We start from the raw sequence: 9,084 nt of genomic DNA on the forward strand, positions 1-9,084 counted from the left end.
ACTTTTTGATTTTTTTGATTACTTTAACGTGAGACTAAAAAGTTTGGTTTGGGATAAATTTTTTTACTTTTTTAACTTTTGTGAGAGAAAAAGTAAAATAACTATGATTTAAATGAAATATTTTGTGTTATTAATTTTTTAACTTATTTTAACTTTTTATTACTATTTTAATTCAAAAAATTTATGTCCAACATAACCTAATAATAAACCGAAGTGAATGCTCCAATTAGATATTCAAACTGAGAGAAATCCAGTCCCTTCCATAATCTATTTTTACGTAATAATAAACATCATTAAATAATGGACCTATGAAAATGAAGCCAAAAAAATTTAAAAATAAAACGTAGTTAGGCGTTGAAAGTTGATTGATGAAAGGTCGGAGTTAGGAGTGATTATAGGTTGATCTTAGAGTATAAGTCATATGGTTACTTTAATAATGTTATGATCGGTGAAAGAGTTAAAATTTATAAATTTATGTTGAATAATAAAAAATATAATTAATATTATATATATTAATTAGTATACTAACTAATATATTAATTGATGATATGACATAATTTAAGATATTTTTGATATTTATAATTTGTATAATGAGTGAGATCAATAATAAGATCATAACTAGTGTTGGTATACTAGTTAGCAGGGGCGGAAGCAGCAAGGGACAAGGGGGGTCATGTGCCCCCTGAATTTTGGGTTTTTTTTTTTTTTTTTTTGCAAATATAAAGAAAGATGGTGATTATTGATTTAATGGTTAAAACTTGACCTAATAACCTTAAGGTTATAAGTTCAAGTCTTGGGACCACCACTTTATGTATTATGTCAAAGATTAGTTGTGTGCTCAATTTTTCTCCTTCCAAACACACATTAATGTGTACTAATTGGGCGTTATTGTTATTGTTTTGTTGCAAATATAAAGAAAATATTTTAAATAAAAAAAATTACTGTGACGCCCCAAATTTTTTTTTTGAAGTATCAAGGGAAATTAAATAAACAAAATGACTTAATAAACTAAAAAATTGACATCTTAACAGGGTAATCCAACTCTCGTACATAACCAAACGTCCAAATAACAATAGATAAAAACTTAAAATTATCCAAATACAACATCAAATGAAATTATAAAGTCCTTAATAGCTATTATATAAAATAATATAATTTATTCGGCTCTACTCGGGGTTTCAGGTCAGCCAAAGCTCTACGTTAGCGTCGACTCCATTTCAGCTTCAATTATTTTCTCGCCAAGACCTGGCATAAAATGCCAGGGCAACAAAAATATATGCCATGAGTTTTGCAACACAGTAAGAAAACATAACCAACCTACCATTCTTTTTAAGAGAAAAATAATGAGATTATAAACATGAGATAACAATATAATTGTAAGCATAAATTACAACCATTAAAATAATTTCAATAATTTTAATAAATTAGGTGACACTCGAAATTTCACCAAAGAGATTTAGCTTACCAACCACTAAGCATGGCAATGGTTAATTTGAAACCCTCCCTTGGTCAAATATTTTAGTGTTACTAACCGTAACTACCAGGGATGCCCACGTCTGGAGTTATATACCCAAGTAGTAACATCTGTGATCTGCCCCAAGGAAACGGTCTGCCAGGGGTACGTAACCTCCCTGTGTGCCACCAGCACATCCACCCTTATTCCAAAACCAAATACCGAAAAGGGTTCAAATAAGTCCCGTGCCATCTTAGAGTTTAGCAACACAATTTACGTGAGAATTCTCAAAACCAGGGCTCACCCTGAACAACCGGTATTAACCGTCAATCCCTTGATTTCATACACTCTTTTTGAAATCAGAACTCACCCTGAACAACCGGTATTAACCGTCAACCCTTAATTTCGTACACTCTTTAAAACCAAGACTCACTCTGAACATCTAGTATTAACCGTCAATTGTTAACTTTGTATATGCCGTTAATCATTTCAGTTAATTTTGATATTACTCACAAATAATTCCAATTTTTTTTTTATCACAATTGATGTTATACCAACTCATTAAAATTCTCAATATAAAATATTACACATATCACACAATAATAAACAAATGTACAGCATTTAAATAAACAATTTATTTAAACCATGGTATGAAATAATAATTTAGATACAGAGAAAATAAACCAAAGTCACACGTGCATGGATTTTTAATTTACAAGATTAGACTACCACAATATTAAATAAACAACAATACACCCATACATGGATTACTAATTTACTATATTTGATGAATTGGACCAACACAATAACTGATTTTTATCCGAATAAAAATTGAGATCATGATCTTAAACCTGTCTAGAAATTTTCAGGTTATACCTTAGATAATAAAAATTATAAATAAATTATTTATACATTTCTAAAATTCGTGAAAATGTACAGGATATTCAATAAATATATTTGGGTCATTTTTCAGAAATAAATTCCCAAAAATAAGTTATAAATAATTCTGTAAAATTCCCAGAAATTTTATGACACAGATTTATCACATTTCCTTAAATTAATTCCATACTTAAATTTTATAAATAAATTCCATGATCTAAAAATTTATTATGAACCTAGACTTCTCAAATTTCATTTTTTGCTTAGAAATTACCAGATTTGGTTTAATATAAAATTTTTAATGATTGTTCAAACACATAATAAAATCTGTCTATAGCTCCAAATTTGGTTAAAAATATGTATAAATTCGTACAAAACTCAATAATTGTTGAAAAATTTTGTGGATGAACTAGACATCATTATCAACAACTTTGTAGAAGAAAGCATCTTCAAATTTTGAGTATAAAATTGTCTAAAAATTAGTACAACCTTCTGGCAGATTTAAAGGGCCAAATAACATCTTCAATCATCTTTTTAATGGCATAAACTACACATGCAAGTCCAAATTTGATGTACCATCATAAATTTTCATACAATTATAAATAAAATTCTATCTACAAGTTTAGACATTTTATCATATGTATATAATTTGAAATTTTCAAATATATAAAAAAATGAGAGGGTTGAGAAGGTTTTCTTACAATGTTAGGTTGCTAACGGTTTATCGTCCGAATTTGATTTATGATTCTGATCGTAAGATATGACCGTCCTGACTCCATGATCGTCTTGCTGAAATTTCACATTAATCGGACACGATCTCACCGTTGATCTTTCATTGGATTCTCTTAGAACCTTTAGTTGTTGATCATCATCTTAGACTTAGAATTTGAAAGATCTAACCCCAGAAATGGATTTTACACGTCGAAAAACCTAGGGGTGGTCATCCCCAAAGTCATAGGACCACTCGATTAACCTAAATGTGCTAGGATGCACCGTAGCACCATGAGCCGAGAAACACTGGATAAAAATTTAGTTCATCTTCTCCCATAGCCACAGCATGCACGACAGAGAGACCCAGAATTTTAGTTTCAATGTCACCGGTTCAAATGCTTGTATCTTCTTCATCGTAACTCCGTTTTATCTTATTTTTCTGTCATTGGATTCACCTCACGGCCTAGTTTTTGGTTCACTACTCACACGCCTCGTTCCGTCTCTCTTTGCATGCCGTCGGATCTCCAAAATTTGACCAAAAATAAGATTATTTTCCTACCGTCTCGGACATTTTTTTCGAACCATCTTTCGGACCCCATAACTTTCTTAATTCTTAACGGTTTTACTTCATTCTTTCGCCAATCTCTTCAACTTACTTCGCACTTCATCTTACATGGCCTATTTGTCTCACTTCTTCCCAGAATGGATGGTTTTGACATGCCGAAAGTAAGCCGAAAACCAACTTTTGAACTTCAAAATAAATTTCTCTAACTTTGTTTCTTTCTCCTCCATCTTCTTTCTTCTTCTCTTTCTTCACCTACAACACTTCGTGGATGGTGGTTCTAGATGATAATAGAAATAGGTGATGGTGGTGGTGCCGGTCCGACGGTGCGCCAATGGTGGTGAAGTTCGCGGGTTGGCGATAGTGTGGGTTGAGGCCATGGCTATGGAGGTTGGGGAAGGAGGAAAAACTTAGATAAAGGAGAAAGAGAGTTTTGAGAATGAGAGATGGAGGGAGAGCGAGAGAGATGAAACGGATAGAGAGAGAGAGCTATGCAATTGGAAGAGAAGCAAAATGAAGAAGATAAAAGAAAATGAAAAGAAATAAATAAAAAAAAAAAAAAGAAGAAGAAGAAATTGAACACTTGGTCAGCATGTTCACCACGTTGTCTTTTGATACATAGGATGATTACACGTTGAAGGTGGAATGCAAGAAAACCTGGGGTAGCAAACTCATGGTTTTTGATTGGGTTTTAGTACAGAAAATATAAGGTTTCAATGTAATTTGATTACCAAAAAAATATAATAAAAATATCATACGGTTCAGAAATTAATATTGAGTAATAATATAAAGTCAAAAATATTTTATTTTATTTTATTTTGAATAAATTTTCAGTATAAAAATATACAGACTATTAAATTCAAAATATTGTGAATAATTATTTAAGAAAATTCAAAATATACATATTATTTTTATTATATAAAAATACGGGGTTTCACAATTACAAAAATATTATGAGAGTGAAATGTCAATGACATTTTAAAAATTATGAGAACAATAATAGTTGTTTTGAATGAAAATGAAATGATTATTATAAACCATATCATTTATGAAAATTTTTGAATGTAACGGTGATGTCATTATTATTGACATGCAAGTATAACTAATCTCACTATAAAGATACAAAATTTATTGGATTGTTAGTTACATTTGACATGTGAGGTTCACTCTCTATGTGTTTATTACTATTAATTGGTGATATCACATACTAATGATGACGTGATATTACCATTATATTGAATTTTTCATCAAATTTTGTATAAATTTCTTTTTATCATTATATAATTTATTTTAAGACTTATATCCATATTTTTTCATATTATCTATGATACACTAGTTATAAACATTATTTTTTTTTTATATTCCTCGAAATCAGTCGTAAAAACTTACATTAAATATTTTGTAAAATTTTTCAATAATATAATTAATAAGTGCCCCCTCTAATTTGATTTTCTAGCTCCGCCACTGTTAGTTAGTACATTAATTAGTTCATATAACACCACTCAAAAATATAAAAAGACATGATAAATTATAGTTAGTGTGAAATATGACTACACATCCCAAGACTAAACAATTGTTTAAGATGATCTAAATAAATATATTTTTTGATATTTTATAAAAAAATATGTAAAAAAATAGAGAAATAATATGACTGAAAAAAATAAAATATCCCAAACCAACCCTAAGTAATAATTTTTTTGGAGTTTTTTTTTTTTTTTTTCTTGTTATAGGAAAATCTTCTCATTCGTCCACAGGTTCAAGACAGCGCCCCTTGCAGAGATCACCAGAGTGTTTTGTTGTCCATTCTGAATTAGGAAACTATAACTTAGGAACTTACCCGACCTCCCAAGATAAATTTCGCTTAAGTCAAGATTCGCATAGCAAGAGAGCATTAAGCCCACACCAAGTGTAACCAACTGTATTACGCCTACGAGATTGGCCCAATGGAAGTTTTGAATATGGGACCTGGGGGCTTAATCACCAGGCCTTTTTTTTTTTTTTTTGGTTACAGGAAAAACCTTTCACTCGCCTGCAAGTCCCAGGCAGTGCCCCTGTAGAGATCACCAGAGTATCCTATTATCTGTTCTGAGTTAAGAGACTATAATCTGAAAATATGTCTCGACCTCTCAAAACAAGTTTTACTTAAGTCAGAATTCGCACAGAAAGAATGTATTAAACTCACACTAAACTATTTAAAACTAACCTCCTAACTAATTGCATTATGCCCTGTGGGGATATATTTTCTGAATACCAACACGTGGCATGGTGACGCCGACGTGTCAGCCGAGGTGCCACGTGTCGTGGTAGTTAAGCCGAGGTGATCTCGGAGTTGTCGAGGTTATCCCCGAAGATATCGGAATCCGAGATAAACAGATAAGGGACAAGAGTCCTAGAACAAAGAGGGGACTTAGCCTAGATAAAATTCTTAAGGGAGTTTATCTTTATCTCTTAAAGAGTCCAGAGTAAGTAGTAAATTGAAGTTCATAGAAGTCATACTTCTAGTAGGACTTGGATTGAGTATATTATAAAAGAGAGGCACCCCCGTGGGTCTAAGGTATGCAATTTATGTTTTAAGTGTTAAGTTTTGCACTTGATTATCTTTGAGAAACATACTGACTTGATCGTCGGAGTGCCCCCGGGTGGAAGAACCATCGCCGGAGCCTTTTCTTTCTGTTTCAGGTTGCTGAAACCATCTATTCTGCCTGTGCTCTCCAGTTGATCACTAAGCAAGCAGTGTGGTCAGATTTTTACCCACACAATTTGGCGCCGTCTGTAGGAACGAAGGAAGAATAGATGGCCAGTAACGGACAGCAGGAAAATATTGGGGATGACGCTCCTGCTGGGAGTGGCAGACCAATTGACCTTGACATTGAAGGAGACAACCACAATACGGAAGCCCGCAACCAGGGTCACAAAGAGAACGACGTCATCCCGGAGGGCGACACGTCAAAAAGGACAAACCAAGGCCAAGGAAAGTACTACAATGAAGATAACCTCCACGTATGGAGGGACAGGTACCTGCGGAGGGATGAGGAAGTAAAAGAATTGGCGAACAAGCTGGCAGACCTTCAGTCAGTCGTCAACTTCATGATGCAAAATAATGTTATGCAGCCACCATACCCGCTACAAGATACGCCGATGCCAGCAACCAACGCCCAAAGGGGCGGAAGAAAAACAATCCCCGACGTCCCTCAGCATACCAAGAGCGGAAGGCATTCTCACCGGCCTTCCAGGGAAGTCGGACGAGAAGAACCGAGGCAAGAGGAGTCCCGAAGGACGCACCCCACGAAGAATCCAGAGCCCAAAGAATATCGACATGTTCAAAAGCAAGCACTCTGCTTTGACACAACCCATGAAGAAAGATCCAAACGGACCCACCATGAGGCCGAAAGCAGTGTACCAAAAAGACTAAAATCCAAAGACAGTCGAGCTCCAGGGAGAAGCAAAGAAGACCTGAGGGACTACCTCAAAAGGAGGCAGTAGAATGCTGAAGCCGAGGTAAACTCCCCAGTAAAACCGAAGACAGCCTTCTCGGTGGAACTGGACAAATTCAAACCACCAAAGAGATTCAGTATGCCGAGGTTCCAAATTTATGATGGCAAGTCAGATCCAAACTTTCATGTTGGACTATACTTGAATTCAATGGCGTTATATAGCGGGAACGAGCCGTTGCTCTGCAAAGTATTCCCCTCATCCTTTGGGGAAATTGCATCTGATTGGTTCCATAAATTACCAAAGGGAAGCATAAAGACATGGGAAGGCCTGGCCGAGATGTTTGTGGCCAGGTTCGTGACCAACAAGCTGCAACCCCTGAGGGTTGATGCTTTGATGGCTCTAAGAATCGCCAAAGAAGAAGGCCTTAGGGCCTATGCGAAGAGGTACTACGAGGTGTTCAACCGAATACCCAAATGCAACCAAGAGGTAGCGGTCGTGTCTTTCAAGAACGGCCTGAAAGATGACTGCCCGCTACGGAAGTCTTTGGCAAAAACATTGCCAAAAAGCATGGAAGAACTCATGGCAAGAATCGAGAAGTATGCCAGAGCCGAAGAAGATACATCGGGAAACAAAGAGATAAAACAAGAAAAGGGAAACGGCTCGTCGAAGCGAAGCCGAGGCAACAATGGACCGACCAAACAAGAAACAGAGTTGAGAAATAAACAGGCGGTAACAACAGTATTCCGGATCCCAATCCATAAAGTCTTAGATCAGATTCGAAATCAACCCTATTTCAGGGCTCCGGCAAGAGCACCAGGGGAATTCATGGGAAGGAACGTTGGTAGACGTTGTGCCTACCACAATGAAGAAGGGCACCCAACTCAAGGTTGCAGAACCTTGAAAGCACACTTGGAGGACCTGGTAAGACAAGGCCTTCTGAGGGACCTGGTCGATGAGGCCAGGACCAGGGAAGAATAGGCAAGGTTGCCTCAAGCACCAGCAGCACCGCCTCTCCCAGCACAACTACCACCAGCAGGAGGACCGAGAGTAGTTAATGTGATCCACTCTAGGGTCAACGAAAACGAAGTCAGAGGAGAGACCCAGAGGGTAAGACATTTACAGCATATCTACCAAGTCGGGGAGAAGAAACATCGGCCAGAAGAATGCCAAGGGCCGATGATAGCCTTTACTGAAGCCGACCTGGAATTGGTCCAACATCCACATAATGATGCCTTGGTAGTATCCCTCCAGGTTGGGGAGTGCCAAGTAAAACGCATCCTAATAGATCAAGGCAGCTCCTGTGACATCATGTATGTCAGATGTTACAAGGAGCTAGGCCTTCACCCTGATGACTTAGAACAATCCAGCGGCCCGATGGTCGGCTTTAATGGAACGCCGACATGGCCACTGGGTGCAACAAGCTTGGAGGTACAAGCCGGCACTAAGAAGATCCAGACGGAATTCCTGGTAATTGACACGCCCTCACCATACAACATCATCTTAGGAAGGTCGTGGTTGCATGCAATGGGGGCAGTTCCCTCAACGTTGCATCAACTACTACGGTTCCCAACAGAGCATGGGATTAAAGAAGTCAGAGGGGATCAACTACAAGCAAAAAATTGCTCCATGACAGCAATGAAATCCACCTGTAGTATACGGGAGCCAAGGAACGCAGAAGTTGAAGATGAGGACATGGAGGTCCTAGAAGACGTCGGGAAGGAACCAGCCGAAAAGAGCGAAGAGGCGCTAAAAAAAGTTTTCATCCAAGAGGACGACGAAGAGCGTTTCTTTCTTCTCGGCTCAGGCTTAGCTAGAGAAGAAGAGAAAGAACTGGAAGATTTCTTAAGGGCAAACATAGAGGTGTTCGCCTGGACACCTTATGAAATGCCAGGCATTGACCCCGAGGTCACTTGCCACAAACTGAATGTCGACAGATCGGCAAAACCTGTGATTCAACGAGCCAGAAGACCGACGTTGATGCACGTCGAAGCAGTAGAAGAAGAGGTAGACAGACTCCTGGAGGCCAGGGCCATCCAAGAAGTTC

At 37.0% G+C, this 9,084-nt stretch overlaps 1 long non-coding RNA gene across 1 annotated transcript; it reads right to left on the minus strand.

Moving 5' to 3' along the window:
- Positions 1 to 1,016: 1,016 nt before the first annotated feature.
- On the minus strand, positions 1,017 to 4,141 carry LOC114293957 (uncharacterized). Its single transcript, XR_003640306.2, has 2 exons — positions 3,034 to 4,141; positions 1,017 to 1,245 (listed from the first exon to the last, which is right to left on the minus strand). It is a non-coding gene; the product is annotated as an uncharacterized LOC114293957 (long non-coding RNA).
- Positions 4,142 to 9,084: the final 4,943 nt, after the last annotated feature.

This window comes from Camellia sinensis, chromosome 7, assembly GCF_055761805.1.
Source record: "Camellia sinensis isolate YWXY chromosome 7, ASM5576180v1, whole genome shotgun sequence".
Taxonomy (NCBI): Eukaryota; Viridiplantae; Streptophyta; class Magnoliopsida; order Ericales; family Theaceae; genus Camellia; species Camellia sinensis.